The sequence below is a fragment of the Pelophylax lessonae genome (assembly GCF_965119305.1).
Source record: "Pelophylax lessonae genome assembly, chromosome: 1".
In the NCBI taxonomy this organism is placed as follows: domain Eukaryota; kingdom Metazoa; phylum Chordata; class Amphibia; order Anura; family Ranidae; genus Pelophylax; species Pelophylax lessonae.
In genome coordinates, this window is record NC_138768.1 from 81,769,946 (window position 1) to 81,795,928 (window position 25,983).

The window sequence follows — 25,983 nt, forward strand, 5'->3', positions numbered from 1 at the left end:
TAATTGGCGGCAGCCAATGACTGAGCCAATCAGGATGGAGAATGTCGGGCGACTGAGACACTTGTGGACATTGCTGGACAGAGAGGGACCTTCTGCCTTTACAACTCCTTTAAAGAATACCTTAAAGTGATATTAAGACCCCGTTCACACTGGGGCGACTTGTCAGGCGACCTGGTCGCCTGACAAGTCGCCGTAGGTCGCCTGCCATAGATTAGCACAGAACCCGTTCTAATAGGAGCGACACAAGTCGCTCCGACTTAGAAAAAGGGTCCTGTACTAATTTGGGGCGACCAGGAGCGACCTGCATTGACTTCAATGATACTTCACAGGTCGCCCGGCAAGTCGGGTCGCGCCTATGTGAACCCGGCTCTAATGGTTCGGCTTTTTTAAAAAAAAAAAAAACAACAAACATGTTATACTTACCTGCTCTGTGGAGTGGATTTGCACAAAGCAGCCCCGATCCTCCTTATCTTGGGTACCCCACCGGTGCTCCTGGCTACTTCCCCTTGACCAGTGGAGCCCAATAGTAAGCCTCTTGCTATGGGTGCACTGGTGCATGCTCATTCCTGAGCTCTGCTCTATGCATCCATAAGGCAAATAGAGCCACGGCTCAGCCCCAGCCCCGCTCTCTCCTCATTGGCTCACTGGCTGTGATTGACAGCAGTGGAAGCCAATGGCTCCCAGTACTGTCTCAGCCAATGAGGAGAGGGCGTTCCGGACAACCAAAGCTATCATGCACGTCACTGGATCGGAATCGGGCTCAGGAGAGTATTAGGGAGGGTTTCTGCGCATAGAAGGACTTTTACTTTGATGCGTAGAATGCATGAAGGTAGAAAAAACCTTCAGTCTTTACAACCACTTTAATAAAGGTATGAGTAAATGGATCTATGCACTGAAATCCAGGTTTTATTCAGTGTAATGATAACAGCAGAGTTTGAAATGTTTCACAGCAGGTTCTCTTTAGAATACTTTGTGGATCAGACACTAACCCATTCCTTGACAGCTTATTTCCACAAGGTTAAGCTTACAGGAATCCGATTAGCAGTGCATACACCAAGCTGTGCAGCTGTATTCAGTCGTTAGGAGAAGTGACAACAAGCCATAACCTGTTGACACAGGCAAACGAGAAGAGTTTGTATAAAAAAAAAAAAAAGAATTCATATTTCCCTTTAAATTTTTCTTGTGTATGAGGCCAAGTGATTCAGCTCCCTCTTCCTGTAAATACTCCCACTCCTCCGTCTCTCTTTTTTTTTTTTTTTGGATATGGCAGATCCTTAAGTGAGGATGGAGAGAAGACTTTAAAAGTCTGAAAACTACTAAAAGTTCGGTAGATGTTAAGCTTTGAAGCCTCCCAATCCAGAACGCTCTTCTTTACTTACGCCTAATTACGTTGGAATTTTCTGGAATTTGGGAAGTCAGCTAAAAGTAAGTAGAACAAATCCTACATTGTCTATGGACAGCGTGAATGACTGCGTAACAGCGGAATACCAACTCTTACTGATCACCATGATTAGCTGTCGCTTTAATAGCTGTGAACCTGCATGACTTGTGCTGTGTGAGAGGGGACCTGGGTGCTGTTACTGGGAACCTGCAGATCCTTACTGGGGCCCCCCCGTCTAGACATGGGAAAGGATTCTTCACTCTTCTCAACTATACAGGAAATAGTGAAAGTGAAAACAACGGGCAGTAATGGAGGGAACTACTTGAGTGTATTTTCCGAATCCGGCTTACTTTAGTGTTAAATCTTTGGGGAGAAAAGATAATACAGTCAGATAAGTTGAGCATAAATAAAAGTCGTTTATAATACTTTTGCATATTTTAGATTTTACGTTTTTTAAGACTTGCATGTGGGTACAGGTTGGGTGACTGACCATTTAAATATAATTATAAAGCAGTAGCAAGAGGGGGAAAGGGATGGGATTTTTAGGTGCAAAATATTACTTACACAGTTCACAGTTAAAACTTTTAAATTTTATTTACAAAAATATGGTTAAAAACATTGAATGCATTATTACATTATGTATTGAAACAAAAAAAAAAAAAATACAATTACGTATTGGTGTACAATGGATAAGAAGAGGGGGAAAGGGATGGGATTTTTTAGGTGCAAAATATTACTTACACAGTTCACAATTAAAACTTTTAGATTTTGTTTACTAAAATATGGTTAACCACTTAATCCCCGGAAGATTTTACCCCCTTCCTGACCAGGGCCTATTTTGCGATTCGGCACTGCGTGACTTTAACGGACAATTGCGCGGTCGTGCGACGCTGTGCCTAAACAAATTTGACGTCCTTTTTTTCCCACAAACAGAGCTTTCTTTTGGTGGTATTTGATCACCTATGCGATTTTTACTTTTTGCGCTATAAACAAAAAAACAGCGTAAATTTTGCAAAAATAACAATATTTTTCACATTGTTTTATATGAAATTCCCCCCAAAAAAAAGTAAAAATCAAAATTTTTTAACATTTTGGGCCAATTTTTTTTTTTACCATATGTTTGGTAAAAAAAAATCGCAAAAAGCGTATTTTGATTGGTTTGCGAAAAGTTATTGCGTTTACTAACTAAGGGAAAGATTTTTGTCATTTTTGTTGTTTTTTTTTTTTTAATGCGTAATGGCGGCGATCTGCGATTTTTTTGCGGGACTGCGACATTGAGGCGGACAGATCGGACCCTTGACTGACATTTTTGACACTTCTGGGGTTACCAGTGACATTTCTACAGTAATCAGTGCTATACATATGCATTGTTACTGTAAAATTACACTGGCAGTGAAGGGGTTAACTTTTTTTGAGAGGGAGGGGTTGTCCCTAGGACAGTGATTCTAACTGTGATTGGATGTGGCTTGAGGTGTAGGAACAGTGATCAATGGTCCTACATAGTAGAACCGTATGATCACCATTCCTACACAGGGGAGAATGACAGGCGGCTTGTTTACATCAGCCGCTTGCCTTTCTCCCTCTGCACCGACGATCGCCGAGTGACCGGCGGACATCGGGTCCGCTGGTCACACACGCGGGGGGGTCCGTGGCAATGCGGGAGCGGGAGCGCGCCTCCGGCGGCGCGCGCTCGCTCCCTAGACCCTCACAGGCTAGTGAGGTAGCCCTACGTCGCTCTGTCTGTGAGGGGCTGACCGCCGACGTAAATAGTCGTGCGGCGGTCGGCAAGTGGTTAAAAACATTGAATGCATTATTACAATTACATAATGAAACAAAAAAAAAAAATATATACAATTACGTAATGGTGTACAATGGATAAGAAGAGTCTTCCATCACGCTTGTAATTCCACACGTTCCACCATTCTAGCTTCTTCAGGAAAAGCGTGATAAAAATACTAAATAAAGAAAAGAAAAAAACAACACCAAGAATCAAAAGTATCAACACACAGAAAAATATGCAAATTATAATTTATACACTGTGAAAATAATTCTAAACTACTCTGCACACATCCACTGCAAGAAAAATATTTTTTTTTTTATTCCAAACTCAAACAAAATATTTAATCAAATTTTTTGTAGGCTGGAAACCAAAAATACTTAATTAGACTTTTAAATACATTCTTCATTTTACTTGATAGTGTTCACAGGAGAGGGATTGTCCTATTGATTGAGACCCTGATGTCTGGACAGCCATAGCTGCTGGAGAAATAGCAGTGCAACAGGAAAGTTACAATTCTGGAAAAAAAAAAAAAGTAGAATTTTGAGAGAAAAAAAAAAGACTTCTATTTTTTATAATATATTAATTTTAGCATTAATTTAGAAAAATATAATAATTTGAATTTTGGAAGAAATAAACAGCTTGGCGCTTGTTTTCTAATAACAGTAAACTAAAAGGACTTTGAGATATGGATTTTTTTTCTTATCATACAGCTCAGTCTCCTCACTCTCCTCACTCTGAAGAGCGATCTGAATGATGACTGCTAAAGAGCGAAGCGCATTTAAACAAGTCTTTAATTTTTTTTATATATAATTTTTTTAGAATTTTTTATTTTTTTACATTTTTTTGAAGTTTTATGTTTTATTTCTGCCCTGTTGGGTGGCCTTTGGTGAGTTATCGGGGTTTAAACAGACTACTGATGTGTCACATTTGTGACAGAGAAAGGGAATGAGGACAGAGATTCCCCAGTCCCTTTCTCTGCAGCCTCAGCTGCTGGACAGTGAATAAATAGGAATCGTTCTGTGCTGAGTGGCTTAGTGTTCATTCAAAAAATGAAGCATAGTAAACACAGTTTACTGTGCTTTAGTGATGAATGGACATAAAAGTGATCTGTACCAATCACATACTGTGTTCACTCATTAGAGGAAGGGGCTGATAAATATGACATTTTATCACCCCCGCTCTCCATCCTGAAACAATCCCCCTGTGTGCCCGACGCAGCTCCCAGCTTGAGAGGAGAGGAGGGAAGCCAGCAGTGTTGCAGGGGGAGGGGGCAGCGTTGCCAACTTCCTGAGGCATTTTTTTACTGACAAAACACTCAAACTTTACTGACAGAGCACATTTTTTACTAACAACCTGAAAAAATGACAAAACTCCTATTAAAAACTAAGACAACTGATATTTAAACAGTATAAACACGATATGGAAATACTAGCAATACACATAGACAGTAATTTACTTGGTTTACACTTACAAAAGTCAACACAGCATGACAAATTATCAGCCCCTGATCTTTACGGATAGTTGTACAAGTCACTGATTTTTACAAACTGTCAGTAAATTTACTGACGGTTGGCAACCCTGGGAGGGGGGCACACAAAGGGGCACAGACAGCAGGTGGGTGGGGGCATAGATACTAATCCGCCTGCAGCACAGCTAGAGCGAGAAAGAGGAGGAGAAGTCGGAAGCGCTGCAGGGGGAGGCACAAAAGTTGGAAATAAGGCAGCACAGTCTTCCCGTCTGGCAGGTGCCAGGCACCCCTTTTATATTGATAGGACCCAGGCCTACTACAGAGGGGTCAGCTGTATTGCCTTATCAGCGGCCCTCTGTTCTGTATTTTACCTGACTGATAAAAGAAAACTTTTTTTAATTATTTCACTTCTGATTGCAACTAAAATGATGCAACATACATTCTTTTTAAATATTCTTCAACTATGTGTCTTTAAGACTGATAAATGCTGTACATATGGAATAGAATACATTTTTATTTTTTTTTGGAAATGCATTTACATCATAGTCTATATTTGTCAGCTGAAGTCACCAGCATACATAGTAGTCTTTACAAAATATATTTTTACTGACATGACCAGAAGATTGATTGGTAGTGGAATAGAAGCTCCTTACTGCACATCCAACATTGCAGCCAGAAAGTCCTAAATGCATTTACATGTGGATGAAATAGGCTGTTTATATTGATGTACAACTTGGTTAAAAAAAACAGTATTTGTAGTTCAATGACAACAATTACTATTTACAATCCATTTTTACATAATATATAGATGCTGGTTTCTTTTCGAGGAAATGCTGGATTCTTACAATGGTACTGAACACAAAAACAGTATATAGCAACTTACCAATTCTTAAATGTGGTGGCTGCATTCGTTTTCTTTTTCCTTTATTTTTCACCTGTTGATCAGGCCAGCAGGTCTGTTATTTTCCAACTTCCTTTTACAAAAAAAAGCTGTCCAGCAAAAGTGGCAGTTAGAGGTTTACGACAAACTACCATGGACAGGGTTACTTTGGTTACCTTTTATTCAGTTATATAAAACCTTCATCCCAAAAGAAACAAACTGCTTGCTTTAACTGGGTAAAAAGTGTTAGTTTGAGTTTGGCTTTAATTTGTTAGTCAAATCCATGTAACTCTGCTAGTCCAATACTACCTTCTCCCCCACGCTGCTCCCCAAAGATGTCTTCATTGCTACTGGCTGGATCCCCAGATCCAAATAAAGAAATAAAAGCCTGAAAAAAAGGAAAACAAATTCAGCCACCACATGTATAGATTGATATGCCGCAAAATACATTTTTTTGGGAGGTTTAAAAGAGAAGTATGACTTTCTGAAAAAAAAAAAAACCTAGATGGACGCAGCATTGATCCGATGTGCATCTGTCCCCCACCAGCTCTGTTGTGAGAACTGAGCAATCAAACACCCCTGATCGTTCAGTTCTCCCCCTCTGCTCTGAGCAGGGAGCTGAGCCTGTCAGTCACCGGCTCTCTGCTCTGCCCCTTCAGCATTCTCTAGAGTGCTGGGCTGTGGAGGGGATGGGAGAGGCTGGCTCAGGCTTTCGGTGGCTGAGCTAAGTGCTGGTCCAGACTTCTGGGTGGATCCTGACCATATAGACGGGATCTTTCCAGAGCCTGCACCGGCTCTGTGACTGAATTACACTTTTGTGATCCATAGGAGAACGATAGTCAAAAAAGCATTGGCTATACTTCTCCTTTAAATTCAAAGTGTTGCTGTACCACAAATAGAACAAGTTCCAGTCTAGCCTTAAATCACTCATTTATGTCTCTATAAATATACATCCTTCAACTGGATATACCATACCTGACTGGCTGTCCGGAGAAGGCATTTTCTACATCATGCACAGTTTTTATGCACCTTTATAAAAAAAAAAAATAAAAAAAAAACGCTGAAATTGTATATTTGAGGACATTCAATTATAGGAATGGACAATGTTATTTCTCGGGAATGGCTTTCCTAATGGTGACAACAGTGGATATGCATGGTGTGTTGAGAATGGAACCCTTCAGTTCTATTAGATTCCAGTGACAGGGTGACAACAAAAGATAGCGCCTGTACACTGTGGATCTTTTAAATAGCATCCAAAAGTTTATTAAAGCAATCACAGCAAAGAACTGTGACGTTTCGGGGGCCACGCAGGACCCATTCTGACGGTAAACCTTGAAATACGATTTTTTCATAGAAATGAATTGGGCCACAATGTGCATGTGCTCTGAGCAGTGCTGCACAGTGAAGATCATTGGATTGGGGCTAAGGCAGGTAGGAGACAGAGTACAAGCAAGAAGAGAAAGTAAGGGATTTGTCCTAGTGCAGGGGTGTCAAACTCAATTTCATTGCGGGCCGCATCAGCATTATGGTTGCCCTTAAAGGGCTGGTTATATCTGTAGGATTAGATGTCCAGGGCACCCCAAGCCCCCTTACACCCTTACATGAGATGTCAAGAGCCCCCTCCCCCCCACCACCAGAAGTCAAGAGTCACCCACCCTTCCTTACATCACAATGCACCCCCTTACCTTGTGCTGCTGCCAGGAAGAAGATGTGGGTGGATCTGGGAAGTAGTGCAGGGTCTGGAGGAGAACCAGAGGAGAGCTGGAGTCAGCTTCCAGAGTCTGCTGAATGATGAGACCAGGGGAGGCAAAGGCAAGGTGGTGGTGCGGCTGCGCAGAGAGGTGCAAGATCTGTAGGAGGAGTTCTGCCATCCTCTCTCCTGCGGACTGCTGAAAGAGGGGGAGTGGGCAAAGACGACCCTTTCTGCAGCTGCACAGAGGAGTGCAGGATCTGGCAAAGGAGATCAGTCCTCTCTGCTGCCGACTACAGAGACAAGGTGGGGGCAGACACAAGGGGGTGCCGCAGCTGCAGGAGAGGTGGGAGGGCCACATGAAATGGCCTGGCCGGTCCCATTTGGCCCGTGGGCCTTGTGTTTGACACCTGTGTCCTAGTGGAAGGCACTCACTGATGGGGATAGTTACAAAAAGGTACAGGTGGCTTTTAAAATATGAAAACCTATTTGATGTTTTGTGGTTTAGCATACATCTACTTTAAGATACATGATACTTCTCATTAACACAAATGCAAAAAAAAAAAAACACCTCTACAAATTAGACAAGTTAGGTTTTCAGTGGCCTGTGCTCCCAGAGCCAGTTTTCTGCATTGTGTCATTGCTATGTTTGTTTCTTTGCCCAATCCAACAAGTGCTCTCTAAATCTGTACATTGCCTAATCATATGCGTTTTTTTTCCATTGTTTGCTTATTGCATAACTTTGGATAGTTTTATATGGGAGGGACAATGGCACAATTTCAATCCACTATTTAAAGTCTAATTTCAGGAAAGAATGGGATTTGAATAGTTTATTGTGCTCCTTATTCTCACAATGTCATGGAATGAAGTCACAGTTCCATCTATCAGCAAAGCTAATATCCTGCTCTGGGGACCAGACATTTTCACTGCTCCTTATCTTTTTGGGAATTGGTCCCCTCACTGCCCCCAGGAGTTCTAGTGCTTCTGCAGCCTATGAGAGAGGTGCAGGCTAATAGGAGCTGCGTTTGACTCCCCTAAAAAACCCTATTATTAAGCGACATGATGTCACGCGTTGCACCGCTAAAACTTCATTATTTTATAATGTGAACAGCACTGTGTGCTGTCCATATTATTGTAGCACCCTCTTGTGTGCTAGATTAGTGTACAAAGTTGTTAGTGTAGGTAAATTGGCTTGGTTTAGAGCCAGGCCTGGCCTGAATCTGGGTCAGGGATGAGTGACTCAGGGAGGCTAGGTGACTCGTTAAGCAGCACCTCTGGTAACTCCCCCTGTTCTCTTGAACTTTAGAGAAGCTTCCAGAAGTAGAGGGTGGAGTTTGGGAGGAGCTGCTTGGAGTATTATTGAGGGCCCCAGCCAATCCCCAGCAGGTGGGCTGGCAGGGGGCCGGCACCTCTTAAATACTCTTGGGTCATGCCAGTAAGATGGGTTGGGTGGAAGATGGAGATGGACTACTGAGAAGGCTGTTGGTGGCCCTTGAGGGTGCCACCTAGTCTGGTTGGGGGGTTGACCTTGGGCCTGGGGCTCAGGTGCTGGAGGAACAATCTACAACATAGGGAGGAATCCTTCCTGGAGGTACGGGAGCAGGCGTGAGGACTGCAAGTCAGCATGTCCAGAAGATCTACAGGAGAAATCAGCCGGGTGGGTTGGTGAGTGTGCAGTCTGGGACGAATGTGGAGAAGTGTCCAGGATGGCTAGTGAAAGGGGCAACTGCAGCCAGGCAGGCTGGCAGTGCCTGAAGAGGTGGTGCCACAGGGATGTAAGCTGGACACTGGACTTTGCTACACAACCGAGGGGCCCGGGGTCCCTGCCTGTAAAAGGGGTCTTACTCTAATCTGGCTGAGTGCTTTGTCAGAATTATTAAAGTGTCCCAGCTGAGTTTTTGTTTTTTCTGCAAGCAAGTGAAGTGCTAGAGGAAAGGTAAACACTAAGGATAGACCGATATGTTTTTTTCAGGGCCAATACCGATACCCATATTTTTGTCACAACGTATCGGTATCGGCCGATATGGGCCGATATTTTGTACATTTAAAGTTTTAAAAAATAAAGTCAATTTTTGACACAAATTTGGTGCTGAACGTGTTAATTTTTGTTTAATGCTTAATTGCTGGCTTGCTGGCACCCTGTGGTGGGTGGCTGGCTGGCTTGCACCCTGTGGTAGGTGGGTGGCTGGCACAAGGGCTGTGGGTGGCAGGCTGGTACAGGGCCTGTGGGTGGCTGGCTGGTACAGTGCCTGTGGCTGGCTGATATAGGGCCTGTGGATGGCTGGTACAGGGCCTGTGGGTGGCTGGCTGGCAACCTGTCTGTGGGTGGCTGTCTGTATGGCACCCTGTGGTCAGTGGCTGGCTGTCTGGCACCCTGTGGTCAGTGGCTGGCTGTCTGGCACCCTGTGGTGGGTTGGTGGGTGGCTGGCACAGGGGCTCTGGGTGGCTGGCTGGTAAAGGGCCTGTGGGTGGCTGGCTGGCTGGTACAGTGCCTGTGGGTGGCTGGCTGGTACAGGTCCTGTGGGTGGCTGGCTGGCTCACTGGTACAGTGCCTGTGGCTGGCTGGTACAGGGCCTGTGGATGTGGGTGGCTCGCTGGCACCGGGCTGCTGTGGGTGGGTGTATGGCTGTGATACACTCCCGCGAGACTGATCCCGACTCCAGACTAGGCTGTCCAAGGCGATGGAGGCGGCCTAAGAAGGCAGAATGACGTCACAAAAATATCGGCAATATCGCCCAGTTCTGGGGCCGATACCGATATATCGGGGAAAGTGCATATTGGCCCCCGTTATATCGTCCTTGCTGATAAATCGGTTTATCTATCTAGTAAAAACCATCAATACAGTGGCTGTATGTAAAAGTAACTATGGCATCCGTCCCAAACTGACATAGAAAGTGCCACTAGGACAAAGGAGGAGAAGTGAGGGGACTTTGTTTATGCCCAAAAGAATTCTACAAATGATGTATAAAAAGTACGAGTGCTTTTTTGAAAAAATTTTAAAAAGTTCCCAAATAGAGTTCATGAGAAAAAGTCAAAGAACATCACAAATAATAAAGTAAAACTTTGTACAAAGTGACATAATAACCAGCAATTAATAGCTGATGAAGATACACAATGAGATCCCAGTGGTTGGCATCCAGAGCCTCGATGCATTTCAACTTAAGCAGTCTTCTTCAGGGGGATGATATACATATTGGTATCACATTAGCATCTCTAAAATACATAAATATATAAGTACATGTACATTTAAACTAACACAGCAAGCCACAAAACATGAAGGCTAACTTACTACAAAGTATCAAGTTGTGCTGGAGGTCTGTGTGAAGCAATCGAAAAGAGCTGCCCTATATCCAGAATACTTCATCCCAGATACAAGAAACAAAAAGTCCATCCGGAGATTTTTTGAAAATTCCTAATCTGAAAAATATATAAAAAAAAGAAAAACACAACACTATAAGCATAAGTAAGAAAAGTCCCTTCACAACCACATAGAGGAGAGGGAGGAGAAAAGAGGCCAGGAACCGGGTCGCTCCCCAGATAAGCCAGTTCTACATAAATCATGAGAAATTATCTTAAGGAGTATAGATATATTCTGTATTTTTATATCATATAAAGGAGAAAAACACCACAATTAGAGGCATAAAGTGCAAAGTTTTTCCCTTACCAGTCTCTTATATCACTTCAATAAGCAGGACAGTATCCTGGTGGTGGTCCTACAGCCACAGATCATCACCCACCTACTGAAAGTTATAAATGGAAGAGCTGTCCTGTCATGTGTACCTGCAGGGCCAATCACTGGGAGACCAAGCCACGTCAAAATCAGCCTTCAGCTGTGTAGGAGAGAAGCAGAGGAGTGTACAGTATATAGACTGTATATAGGAAAGTTGTCCCTAAAGAGTTGTCTGAAGTCAAGTGGACATCCCATAATACCTGTACTCCCCATCCAAGTTTTATCTCCTCAATAAATACAAAAAAGGCAAAATGCTAGACTGTTTTCTGACCCCCTAGCTGCAGGTGCGTGACCAACGTACAGTTACGTCGGTTCGCACAGGAGGGGCTGCCTGCCGCAGTAAATCTGCGGCTGGCGGTCCTTAAGTGGTTAAACTCCTGCTTTAAATGCCATTGTGGTTGTTTTATCACAGCAATTTGTGGATTATTTAAACCCTCAAACTATAAAAGAAAGGAAGATACTGCACATCTGATTGGTTCAGCCTGGGTCAGGCATTGGTTCTAGAACTGAACACAAACACTCAACCTAACACTCAATGCTAACCAGTGAGCCACTATCCTATCTGGATGTGACCACCTGTTCTGCCTCTCCAAGCTAAGCACTGCAAGTGTGATCTCTATAACTGATCCAGTTTGAGACAAGATAACTGTAACTTAAGGTCCCAGTAGAATTAGCAGACAGTGACTCGATCCAAATGACATCTGGCAAATCATAGAAAGCTTTTGTGACAGGTCACCCTGTCCCTAGATTGTAATTCCCTTTGTTTCATTCTCCTATGAGTTCGGGACATTGCCTTCCATTTTGTTTTATGTTCACTTTATTCATCTATCGAACAAACAACCGAACAGTCGGATCCCTAGAAGATTGCTAATATCATCAGCTCAACCACCTGTCTTCCTCTCATCGTTGAATATGCTAATACTGATACTCACCTGTTATCTATTGGGGGTGCTGTGTTAACACTTCTGATAATGTGTACTGTACTTCAGTGTCAGAGGCGGACTCTTCCTATTGTCTGTGGATTGAGGTGTGATGTGGATTCTGTTAAGCCTGTCTGTCCCATTGTTAATTGTTAATGAACTCACATATTTTTTCAGTCCAGATGGCTAGATAATTAGTTCAGGTTAAATCTATTGCTGTATACAATTTCATCTGCATATGATAATGTAATCAGACTCACCTGACCTGATAGTGTATATAATGCGTGTGAGTGGGTACAATGAATGGTTCCTGCTTACCCTCAATATAGAGTCTCATCACATGTTTGTGGGAGAAGGCTATACCAGCTCTCTCGCTCTTCTGCTTGGATCGCTAAATCACTAGCTCTTATAAGAGCAGTTCCTGCTCTAATCTACAGCATCCCTCCCACTAGGGGAAGAGAACATCTCTGGCGGTGGAACCCCTATTTCCATCGGGGCGGCCGCTACAACTTTTTGCAAAAGTTTTACAACTGCAGAGCAGTGTTAATTTTGGCAGCAAATTTCAATTTAGTTTTAGTCTTAGTCTTAGGACTAAAATGGCATTTTAGTTTTAGTCCCATTTTAGTCTTCTGCAAGTGTTTTAGTTTTAGTCGTATTTAGTCGACTAAAACTCCAATATATTTTAGTCGACTAAATGTCTTACATTTTAGTCGACTAAAGCTCATTTTAGTCATCTATAATCGAATGGGTGTAGTTCAATTGTAATTTGTAATGCATTATTTAAGCATTTCTCTACAATTTCCAAACATATTATATACTACTGCTGGTCCTGGAGTGAAAAATCTAATATTCAAAATCTAAATTTTCATTTAGTTTTAGTTAAGTCTTTTGACTAAAATGCCATTTTAGTTTTAGTCGTATTTTAGTCTTAAGACTAAAATGCCCTTTTAGTTTTAGTCGTATTTTAGTCTTAAGACTAAAATGCCATTTTAGTTTTAGTCGTATTTTAGTCATCTGAATTATGTTAGTCGACGAAAACGTTTTAGTCGGTTTTAGTCGACGAAATTAACACTGCTGCAGAGGTGATCAAATACCACCAAAAGAAAGCTCTATTTGTGAGGGGAAAAAAAGGACAAAAATATGAACTGGGTACAGCGTTGCACGACCGCGCAACTGGCGATTGAATTAACGCAGTGCCATATTGAAAAAAATGGCCTGGTCATGAAGGGGGATACATTTTCCAGAGGTCAAGTGATTACTATAACTATAAGTTTAATTTTCAAAATTTAGCAAGGAATCTGATTGGTTGGTCAGGAATTGCTCTAGTTTTGCTCCTTGTTTGCTGTTGCTTCTCATTTCTTTTTTTTTAGATCTGTTTTTGTTACATCTTGATTCTTTTGCTTTATTGTAATGCTATATAATTCTTTCTCTTTTAATATAAAAATAATGTGTCTCTTCCTACTGGTGCTGTAAATATAGATTTAGACACTATTATTATACCCTGTCCCTTCAGAGGTATGGGTAGAGATAGGTGGACTGCTAGATATAGTGAACAGTATATTTGGCAGGATACAACAGTGCACTATATTGTTCCTCTTTAGTCCCAGGGCTTTATGGCAGCCTAAGAAAGTTCTCTGCAGGCTTCAAAATAAAGCGAAAATTACAGGTTTCATTGCAGCCTTCCAGATGTGTCTTTAGAAGGTATTATTTGGGGCAGAGTAAGCTTTATATAACATGTAATTTATTTAATCTGAGTTTAAAAAACATGCATCTTCATGGAGGCAGAGGGCAAGAGTTCAAACGTTTACCATATTCAGATTTTTTGTAGGAAATTTGTCTGATTTGTTTGTTTCTTCAAAAAAAAAAAAAAGCATCACATGAATATTCTGTTTATAATTTATGATCAGTATACTTTTATAAACTTACACCAAGCTACTCCTGTTTCTGATTGTCCTCAACTTACACGGCACATGTGTTCCTCAACTCGTGTTAAAATAGTGGGGTGATAAATGCGCTGTCACGTATGTATCCGAGTGGGAGGATTCCTCTAATATGCCGCAGCTCGTTATAAATGAATAAATAAATAAATAATGACTCTGAGATTCGGATTCAATCCGATTCTATATGCAGCCAACTCTAGTATTAATCACTAAATACCAATACAATAAAGAAGACACAATGAGTCGGCGCACGACAGAAGAGATCTCAGAAAAGACTCTGACCAAGTCTACCAATGTCAGAATCGCAGCGAGACGTCTTAAGATATAGGAAGATGCTGAAGAAAAAAAGGGGGTCTCACTACTTATAATATATAGACAGACCAGATAATTAAATCAGAAGTCAGCAGGTATACGAAACATATATGATCCAACTCTTGCAAACTAATCCGATTCCTTTAAAATCCTTAAAAAATCCCTATATCTGTCTGAGGTGTATGAAGGTGGGAAGTAAATCCTAATTGTAGCCAACTTTCTTCAGGTCAATCTAAAAACAAAGGAGGTATAAGACGACATATATAAGGCGAATCTTTAAAAAACATCCAAATCCGATTCCTTGACACTAATTAAAAATTCTAAAATATTAATTCCCAGTAAAAACGCCTCCTTTTCTAAAAATGACACATAAAGATAAAATGACCTTGATAATCGCCAACTGAATCGCAGTAATAGTTTGCTAATTCACAAATGGTGCATGTGTGACCAAATAAATATATATATATATAAAGTGCTATGATGAATCAATAAATAATATAAAATAATCAAATATCAATAAATATCTAAAAGGTGTATAACAAATACGTGTGTAATCCTGATAAATAATTTAAAGTGCATATATCAATCTGGTGCAGTGATCAAAAATAAATATATATCAATAATTTTATGTGCACTCAACAGTCCATGTGCATAAAAGGTATATATATATATATATATATATATATAAACAAATCTTTGTGCAAATGATGATCCGTGTGCAGTGAATAAAGTTGGTGCAGTGATAAAATAAAGTTCATCCGTGCACAATTAATAGGTGACAATTAGTGATTTTCTACGGCACTATTGTGAATATCCCGCACTGTGATCCAGAGTGAGTCGTGATAGTATAGGCGCAGTGGCCGCTCACCTCACTGCGCCTTAATAGGCGCTTTAAGCTGGTCTCTCCCCTAGGGGTGTACTGCTGGGTTCTTCAGCAAGGGATACCCCAAACCTCCACTCTGTACTCCACAGTTATCGGTTCCAGATTATCTCCAAACGGTACCAGTGTGTCCCAGAAAAAAAGAATAATCCCCAATCGTGAAGCATGTAAAAACTGTCTTTATTATGTAAAGCAAAGAAATACACTCACATTTAAAACGAATGGTATAGGCAGAGACGATATAATGTTGCCGCACTCTTGCGGTGTTGATTCCCGGGTACTTCCGGTTATGGCCGTCCAACCGGAAGTTGATGTCACCCAAAGCCTCCTCATCAACTCGTGTTAAAACCAAGAACAAAAATGAAAAAATTTTGCAGTTTACTAGTCCTTAGATGTAGTGGCTGCATTTGTTTTTTTTTTTCTTTTTAGTTTCTTCTTTTCTCCTGTATTTTTAGCCGGCAATCCTGCCAGTATACACTTCCTGTCCTGAGGGTAACAATGCTCCTTCACTGTACGGGAACTATGGAGCAACATTATCATCCTAGGTCAGGAAGTTTGTAGACAGGGCCTAAGGGAAAAACAAATCTTAATGTCTAAGCACAATTTTGCAACTTTGACATGTGTTCATAAAACTGTACATATCATCACAACTCAAAAAGATAAAATAGTGCAGCGCAAATCATAAATTAATAATGGGTAAAAAGCGTCCATACAAAAGTAATAAACCCCAAAGTCCTTCTCAGAAGGTCTATCAATAATAGCTGGAGTCCACAAAGGGTGCTGGAAGAAAATCCACTGGAAGTGACAATCCCTTCACCAGAAAGCACTCAAATGCGCTCACCTCATTTGAAGACCCCTGTATTACCAGTGGGTCAGACAGGCTTAAATCAAATCAAAGGATCTCTCGAATCATCCACTTGGCACCAACGGTAAAAAAAGCCTTAATATATGAGATGAGAACCTCCGTAACCCCGATGGGTTAACCGCACACCAGACAGTTTAAAAATGAGAGGGAAGAGATCTAAGTGCATACCGTTTAAAAACTGACATTTATTAATTAGTAATACACTTACAGGAAGTAGATCAAATTCCAGCATATAAAAAGTTCCAGCATATGAAAGTGCAGCGAAGCCTCCAGCAGTTGCCAGAGCTGTTCGGCAAACGTGACAGCAGCGGGTGACGTCAAAGTCGTAAGCTCCACCTCCCACTTTTAGGTTATACTGCAGCTTTCCTTTTTTCCTTTTTTTTGCACTTATTGAGCTGTTATAACATAGCATAACACTTTCAATTGTTTATTTGACTGACAAAAAAGAGTGAAACTAAGACAAGTTCATTTAAATAGGTTTAGGATCTTGATACAATTTAAAGGCCCCCATAAATGGCTTGAATTGTATCTGATTCCTACAGAACGAGAGCTTAAGGTGATTGTAGCCATATTAGTGCATGTGGAACAACACAGTTGATACTTTTTGTATTTTCACTAACAATTGCATTTCTAGGCCCCCCTCAGCCCCCCTCAGCCCCCCTGATACTTACCTGAGGTCCCTCTCTGTCCAGCAATGTCCTAGAGTGTCTCAGCTGTTTGAGATTCTCCCTCCTGATTGGCTGAGACACAGCAGCGGCGGCATTGGCTGCCACTGCTATCAATCAAAGTCAGCTAGCCAATCAGGAGAGAGATGTGGGCGGGCAGGGTCTGAATAGACACAAGGATCTGTGACTCGGCTCTGGTGCCCCCCATAGCAAACTGCTTGCTGTGGGGCACTCAACAGGAGGGAGGGGCCAGAAGCACAGAAGAGGGACCCGAGAAGAGGAGGAATCCGGGCTGCTCTGGGCAAATCCACTGCAACAGAGCAGGTAAGTATAACATGTTTGTTATTTTTATAGGAAAAAAAACAAGACCTTACAATTACAATCACTTTAACCGCTTGCCGACTATTTACTGCGGCAGCCAGCCCCCTACAGGCAAAACGACGTAGGGCTACGCCGCTCGCCCACAAGCCTCTAGGGGGCGAGCGTGCGCCGCCGGAAGCGCGCTCCCGCCCCTGCACGTTCAGTAACATCCCCTGGTGTAACAGCAGAGACTATACGATCCTGCTATGTAGGATTGTATGTCTCTGTGGTTACATCACAAGCCACGCCCCCCCACAGTCAGAATCACATTCCTAGGGATACATTTAACCCACTGATCACCAATAAAGTTAACCCCTTCCCTGCCAGTGTAATTTTTACAGTAACAGTGCATATTTATAGCACTGATTACTGTAGTAATGTCACTGGTACCCCCAAAAGTGTCAAAAATGTCAGTCAAGGGTCCGATCTGTCTGCCGCAATGTCGCAGTCCCGCACAAAAAATAGCAGATCGCCGCCATTACTAGTAAAAAAAAAACAATAAAAATGACATAAATCTTTCCCGTAGTTAGTAGATGCAGTAACTTTTGCGCAAACCAATCAAAATACGCTTATTGCTATTTTTTTTTACCAAACATATGTAGCAGAAAACAAATTGGCCTAAAATGTTAAAAAATTTAGATTTTTACTTTTTTTGGGGGGAAATTTCATATACAAAAATGTGAAAAATATTGTTATTTTTTCAAAATTGTCGCTCTTTTTTTGTTTATAGCGCAAAAAATAAAAAATCGCAGAGGTGATCAAATACCACCAAAAGAAAGCTCTATTTGTGGGAAAAAAAAGGACGTCAATTTCATTTGGGTACAGCGTTGCACAACTGCGTAATTGTCCGTTAAAGTCACGCAGTGCCGAATCGCAAAATAGGCCCTGGTCTTTGAGCAGCCAAATCCTCCGGGGCTTAAGTGGTTAAAGGCCGAGCAGTCCAGCCTGAAAGCTATGTATGGTGGCCTTTAATTGTTTCAAGAACAATTGTTCACATAAATATTAACTTTTTTCTTAGGAACTACATGACAATTCTTTTTGAATTTTTAACTCCCATTCCAGTAAGTTTATGTTCCTGATTCCCACATTGGGGCCATGTTTCCATGCTTATAAATACAAAAATAGTTCAGCACAATCACAAATAAAACATAAGACAAAGTCCCATAGCTCGAATAACCAATATAGTATCAACAGTGTAACAGTCCCAATATCAGGATTCCACCGTAGTGAGAGTCTCAAAGTGACAGTCCTAAAAAAAAACATTGTTCAGTGTCCATCACCTCCAAAAAATGCCTGCTCACCTACAAGATATGACCCCACCACAGAGTCACAAAGACCTCAATGGACTACACCCAGGATGGTACTGGAACACTCCTCACTTAGCGTCCCTGAGTCGCGCTACTCCACTTCTTGAATCTCAATCAAATGTATATCACACCAAAAATTAGAAACGGAGAGACCACGGGGCTCTCTGTAACAAATTTATTAAAAATTAAATCAAGGGATTAAAAACACTCACATAAATATGTGTAAAACAAGCATGTGTTCAGCTCACCATGCTGATACAAAGGTGAAAAGTGATGTCACGGCTCCTCCCACCCATACGCGTTGCGCTCTTCTCATGGGCTTCTTCAGCAGGTCCTACATTGATACTAAATTACTTATTTGAGCTATGGGACATTGTTTATGCCTTATGTTTTATTTGTGATAGCGCTGCACTATTTTTGTATGTATATTTTTGGAGTAGAGTGGACACATCTTTAGGGTGTTAACAGCAGTCTTTTGCCTTTATTATTTGGCAGATGATAATATTGTTAATTATTTCCACATAGATTTGAGTGGTTGTTTGCGCTGATTATATTTCACATATATTCATGTTTCCATGCTTCTCTAGGGTAGCTGTGCCAGTTAATTAAAGCAATTATTTGCTCAATTCTAATGCAAGATGAATTCAGCTTGCTCGTGCTGTGTTTTGTAAAGCATAAATGCCTTTGATTAAGTCCCCATTCACACTAGCGCGACTTGTCAGGCGACTTGGTCGCCTGACAAGTCGCGGTGGGTCGCTCGCCATTGATTAGCACAGGACCCATTCTAATAGGAGCGACACAAGTTGCTCCGACTTAGAAAAAGGGTCCTGTACTACTTTGGGGCGACCTGGAGGCGACCTGCATTTACTTCAATGATATGAAGTCCGTGCATGTCGCGCCGAGGTCGCCCCAGCAAGTAGCGTCGCCCCTGTGTGAACGGGGTCTTATACATTCCAGGTGAGATAAAGGGCTCTTTCACACGGGCGATCCGATCAGATCCGCCTGTCAGTTTTTTAGGCAGATCTGATCGGATCCTCCATGCAGCTCTATGGGGCAGCGGATGTCAGCGGAGACACCTCCGCTGACACCCGTTGCCATCCGCATCCGATCCTGTGCGTGAAATCTGGACGGATGGAAACCCTATTTTTCCATCCGTTCAGTAATCGGATCGGATCGGATGAGAACAGACAAGCGGTCCGCTCTCATCCGATCCCCCATAGAGGGCAGCGGGTGCTGAGACACCTCCCTCTCCGCACTGCAAGCGGAGACGGAGCTGTCATCTGCCGGCTCAGCTGGGATCGCGAATCGATCCCCGCTGAGCAACACGGATCCGCCTAGGGAGGCGGACCGTGTGAAAGAGCCCAAAATGTTTCAGAACAGATGTATTTAGTCCAGTTTAATAAACATCAGCGAGACAACAAAAAACATTATTTGATGAATTGTAAACACACTCAGAACTTGAAGTTGAAATTGACTCAATTTGCCATTATTTAATGCTGCAATCCAGGTTTGATTGACCTTGGAATAGTTCATTTGGCCCAAGCTGGTCTAAACAAATTGTATCCCTTATTAATTGCTGTGCACACAGGGGCGCGATATAAATGGTACATAGCCTCAGCTACATATCATAAACAGTGCGGTGATACAGGGACTTCCCATCCCACTCCCTGAACAAAATTGAGTTGGGCTCTGCCATTCACAGGAAGCTTTGTTTTTTTTTTGTTTTGTTTTTTTAATGAATGAATACAATGCTTCCTCAGATTGGCTGAGGTGGAGATCATGATGTCATATACCAACCTCTCCACCTCAGCCATTCAAGGAAGTCTGGCAGTCATTCCTATAAATATAAAGTTTCCTGTGAATGACAGCAGCTTTCTGTCTAGCTCGATTTTGTTACAGAGGAGGGGCAGGAAGTTCCCATACCACTGCCAGAACATAGTGCTGTATACTGTATGTAGCTTATGCAGAGAGAGGGTTCATTTGGATTAGCTTGGTCCAAACAAACGATTTAAAGGATAAGTTCACTTTTAGAAACATGTTACACCCAAATTTAGGGTCCAGAGTTGTAAAAAGTACTCGAAACCCATACTTGAGTAGAAGTGGAAGTCCTCAATCAAAAAGTGACTTGAGTAGAAGTATTAAAGTATTCAACATTTTTTGTACTTAAGTATTGCAAGTAGTTTTTTTTTTAATTTTGCTACTCAAGTACTGAAAGTAAAAGTACCAGCAGTTTTGAAAAAAAAATGCTACTCAAGTACTGAAAGTAGAAGTACAAGTACTGTGTTATGTAGTTATTAAAGAAAGAAGTCAAAAGTTTGAACATCATATTGTTTTTTATTATTTCAAATGCAGCTTTTATTTATACATACAGTAGCATTTATTTTCGTATGCGCTGATGATACACATGTTTTGAGCTTCATGAAACCTGCCATCTACTGTTCTGGCAGTGGTCATTTTTATAATTGTAACTATGCAGCACAAAAAAAAAATATACATCTCTGTTAGGGTCTAACATGTAACATGCTCTTATCCACCCACCTCCTGCTGCCAGCGCTCCCCTCTCTGTGACAGCAGGTGTGGAATTCTCTCCCTGAACCTGCTGTCATAATTTGAAAACAGCACAGCAATGCGGGGCTCTGCCCATTTGGCCACATCTTTCATTCGCAGTTTCCTGTGCAACTTACATCTGACAGATCTCAATGAACTGCAAAGGGTGCTGGTGAGCGCTCTCATAGTTCATTGATCTTTCCTGGAATTCAGTAACTGCCTGCCCATATCGGAGGTACAGGCAGAGAGTTTACCGATAATTTGCAGGATCCTTGGTTTGCTGATCGCGGGTGCAATGCTTTACAAGATTTTTTTACCTGCAAAAAAAATGTGCATTTATTATTTTTTTCCTGGAAGTTACACTGTAAGCGTTTTTTTTTTTTTTACCCCATTTATATAGATCTGGTGCAAATCTGCACCATGGAAATCTGTAATAGGTAATGTTGGTGTCCTCTTGTTGGCTATGCAGTGTGGCAGAGGAGTGTACTGTAACTCACTACATTAAATTAACATTATTACACATTCTATCAATGAGTTGAATAATTCATGTATATGTATTTTGGCTGTTTATCGTTTATCTGTTTTGTCTGGAGTTTATAATAAATCAATACAAAATCTATAAAACAATGCCTGTACTTCCAGACCTGAGATTGTATAGGGCGATGGCCAAAATGATTTTTCAGGGCCAGCAAAGTCTTGTACCAGATGGATCGATATTCGGCTGGTTCAGCAGGAACTGGCCAATTTTCTTTCCATGTATGGGCAGGCTGGTTGTACTGAAGTCGATCTATTGATAAACTTCAGTAAAATTGAAAAAAAAAACTGTCAGGTTTTTTAGTGGCTATAGCCGCAAGCAGTGATCATTGTATTCTGACTGCTGGGAATCCACCTGCTATCAGAATACAATAGTGCAGCCGGAGGGATTCATTCATCAACAGTAAGGCTGCTAGGTACATTTAGTTTTTGGCTCCTTCTGTAATCAAGGAAGCAGAAGATTGTTTGGACTGGTCTGTTCAGGGTTTCGCAGGCTAGGAGTTTGATTACTTCCCTCTGCCTCTAGAAGCTTCTAGAGGCAAAGGAGGGAAAATTTAAATAGCCTGAATATTGATCACAGCCTAACCCCAGTCCCTGGAGAGGTGCACCCAGATGGTGGTTGGGCAGCTTAGAAATAGTCGGGAGCCCTGAAAAGATCTTTCCCGAGTAAGGAGAGTTCCCAGCCTTGGGGGGGGGGGGGTCTGTTGCCCCTGAGGCAGCTGATAGGCAGGGTTGTTGTTCTGTGAGGTCTTAGCAGGTGCAGGGCTTGGACCTGGAAGTGACCTTGAACTGACTGCAGAATTTCTCCAAAGAGATCTGAGAAGCATTGTCTCACTCACTGGATTGTTTTCAGAGGCAGCTGAAAGGTGCTCAGCTGTCCTGGGACTTATGAGTATAGACCAGGGGTCTCCAAACTGTGGCCCAGGGGCCAAATGCGGCCCTTTGCTTGCCTTTATCTGGCCCTTGGGGCACTATTTATCCCACTGATATGGGGCACTATTCTGCCCTCTGACACTAAAAATGGGGCATAATTCCTGCCACTGGCACCAACAATGGGGCACTATTCCTCCCCCTTATACCAAAGATGGGGCACTGTTTACTCCCACTGATGCCTAGAAAATGTTCTATGCCCGCTGGCCACAGTCCAGCCCTCCTAAAGTCTGAAGGAGAGTAAATTAGCCCTTTGTTTAAAAAGTTTGGAGACCCCTAGTATAGACCCTAACTTGATCCCTGTGACTGTATAGTGTTCTTTAGACTGCATTGGGTGCCAGCAGTTGTGCATTGTCACGCCAAAGGACAAGATTGTCCTCTATCTGCTGTTTGCTAATTGTTTTGAAGTATCCTACATCCCAATCTATCTCCTATCCCAAGTTTTACAAGCAGTAAACTACAAAAAAGACAACCCCATGCTGTTTATTGTAACCTGAGTTAATGAACTGTTTCTTGGGTGACTTGTGACCTCTGTACTGTTTGGGAAAGAACCCTGTCAATATCTGCGACCATGACGGGAGTAGCACTGCATATACAAATGTATGCATGATTTGTAGTCTTAGTTCCAAAGAACTTCCCCGAGATGCCTTTGTCATTACACTATGATTCCTCTTGTTCATGGGAACACCGTACATCTGCATTCTATATGCATGTCATCCACTGGGACCTACACTCATCATTACACATAGAAATTGAGTGTCGGATGAAATTCAATATAAGGAAATGATGCAAGCTAAGACTTGTTTGTCTTTTTATTTTACTGTTAGGCTTCATGCACATGGCTGTACAGGGCAAAAACAGCGTGCAGTAACTATGTAATAACATTACTGTGACCTGCTGCCATCATGTACACAGTGGTGTATTTAGGTTTTGTGCTGCCCTAGGCCTGACTAAACTTGGGCACCCCTAATTTAAATATTACCCACCCCTTCCTGTAAAGGCCACACCCTTTCCTTTTTATGACCTGCCCTGTCATCTGTAAACCACAGACCACAACCACAGTCTATCAGTGCCCATCAGTGCCGCCTCATCAGTTCCCATACATTCAGCTTTATCAGTGCCCATCAGTGAAGCCTTATCAGTGCTCATCAGTGCAGCCTCATTACTGCCCATCAGTGCAGCCTCATCAGTGCAGCATATCAGTGCGGCCTCATCTGTGGCCATCAGTAAAGCCCCATCAGTGGCAACCAGTGCAGCCTCTCAGTGCCCGTTAGTGCAGCCTATCAGTGTATCATATCAGTGCCCATCTTTGCTGCCTTATCAGTGCAGCCCTATCAGTGCAGCTTATCAGTTCTGACTCATCAGTGGCCATCAGTGCAGTCTATTAGTGCCCATCAGTGCAACATATCAGTGCCCATCAGGGCAGCATATCAGTGCAGCCCCATCAGCTTTTTTGCTGCCCCCCTGCAAAGTGCTGCCCTAGGCCTGGGCCTTGTTGGCCTAGGACAAGATACAGCACTGCATGTACATCTTCCCTTTGAGATGCTTTAGAAGAGGTGGCTGTATGTGGTGGTTCCCCAGGGGGTTTCTTAAAATGTTAATTCTCTTTTACAGAAAAAAATGTAAAGGTGAACTAACACCAGACCCCCCCCCCCCATCCCACCAGCTACCACTGTACTTCCCTCTAGGGTTGCTGAGCTGTCAGCATACCTACAGCAGCTCCAATGGTGTGGGGTTTTGAAATACACAGTATTCTCCCTCTTCTCTATGCAAAACTTCTGGGACCAGCGCTGTCACAGTGAAGTGATCTGTCCCAGAACCTCTACATGGGGAAATGGGAGGATATCAAACACTAGCACCCCTGGACTGGCTGCAGGGGTGCTGACAGCCCCAGAGGTAAGTATGGGGGTGTGTGGGTGCCTTACGTAACCCCTGGTGCAGAACTATACTCCCCTTGTGTAGAAATGCAAAAGCTCTAAGACTGCTGCTGAGCGCCACCATGTTGGATGCAATATCAGCAGCCCCAGCAGACTCTGAACTGTCGCTCAAGTGACTCTCTATAGCAGTGCTTCCCAACCTGGGGTAAAAATACCCACAGGGATTTTTGGCAGCACATGTAGTGGAACCTGAAAAGATTTTTGTAAAGGCAGGAAAACAACTTGTGGCAGTGGACAGTCAGGGACATAATTCTGTTGTTTGGTCCACGGCATAAAAGGCTGTGACAGGGGGCAAGTGAGTGCAGGAGGTCCACAAAGTATTCCCACTGCTGTGTTTTCTGACCTCATTCTTTAATCCTGGTTGCACTTCAATCAGTCCCATATGGAGTGATATGACTTACACCCCTGTTGAGAGCTGGTGTGAAAAAGGAGTGGTGTAAGACAGTGACTGCGAGTGCTGAGTCCTCCTGAGTGAGTCCTATGCCGCAAAAGATTCAGCTGAACCCACATTTCCTCAGGATTGCACCAGTCGCCATTTCAATAATGTGCCTTCATCCAGTGAGACCCACTCCAATCTTTAGTGTCCCCTCCACTACTCTCTCCACAGAGCCTAAGAGCACTGCTCCCTGAATTACAACATACAGATGAGCCATCAGACTGTAACCTTGCACTGTCTGCATCCTCCATGAAACAGATGCCTAGCCCTCCAACACATAGTGTTCCCAAAACTCAAGGGAATCAGTTGTCACAGGCCATACCCCAAACAGGCCCATAGATAACACTAGACACACCACTGGGAATGGTTCACCCCAAAAAGCCCCTCACCCCAGCCTCCCAGCTTTCTTCCTCATGCTACTCACACTGGCATTTCTTTTCCACTGAAAGCCCTTCAACTGCTAGCACAATTTTTCAAACCCATCACTGGGTGTAGTGCGCTAAGTATGCAGTTACTAGCCCCAACCCAGACTCCATGTTGTGTCCCACTTCCATTGAAGGGTACAGTTTATGAAAAGGGGCTAAAAAGGGGTACCCAAGTGACAAAATGTTGGAAACTACTGCTCTTTTGTATTCCCTTTCACTCTTCCCCCAACATACTGTATACATGTACAACGTATGACGTATATACGTATGACATCACTCCGGTCCTCCAAGGCCATAGTCGAGTGGGGGCTAGCTTGCCCTCATTTGACTTCCTGCCTAGGAGGGGAAAGGACCGGATTGTTTTCCCCGCTACCGATGGCTCCGCTAAGAGGAGAAAACGACTGGGAGGCAGCAGGAGGGGGAGCACTCCTCCCGTCACCCATTAAAGTGATCCCGCAGCGAATCCGCCATTGGGACCACTTTTATGTGAAAGAGGACCGCCCACCCTGTAAAAAATACTGGGGTTATGGCACCTATCTGCTGCCATAACCCCGGTATTTAACATCAAATTACCAACGTATAACCTGCGGTGGGCGGCCTGGAAGTGGTTAATAAAGGGAGAAGAAGTCTCGGCTCAATAAATGTGGGCCAGAAACAACCATGCAGCAGATGAATTGGTCATACCCAAATATGCATCCTAAGCAATGAGGGAGTTAACTTCAGCGACAATTCTCTATCTGTCCAGCATTCAGTAAGCAGTAATTAGTCCAGTTGCAGAGTGCCTTGGAGTGGTCACGTCAGACTATAACAATGAGTTCTTTATTGACAAATGACAGTGTGACGAAGCAGGGAGAAATGTTAGAGGACATGGTTAATAAACTATCCCAACCTTAAAGAGGAACTGCAGTCTGCTCAATTTAGGTTTGGCTGCAGCTGTTCTAAATGTGGGCAGCTGAAGCTGCTGCCTGTTCACTTCCTAGATTTGCACAGACACAC

At 42.7% G+C, this 25,983-nt stretch overlaps 1 protein-coding gene across 1 annotated transcript in view; it reads left to right on the plus strand.

Annotated features, from left to right (window-relative positions):
• The first annotated feature begins 1,262 nt into the window (after positions 1-1,262).
• The window catches only part of OSMR (oncostatin M receptor), a 107,237-nt gene continuing 82,516 nt past the window's right edge, over positions 1,263-25,983 (plus strand). Inside the window, exon 1 of the mRNA XM_082264846.1 lies at positions 1,263-1,425. The gene's annotated coding sequence lies outside the window, so the exon portion shown is untranslated. The remainder of the gene's footprint in view (positions 1,426-25,983) is intronic.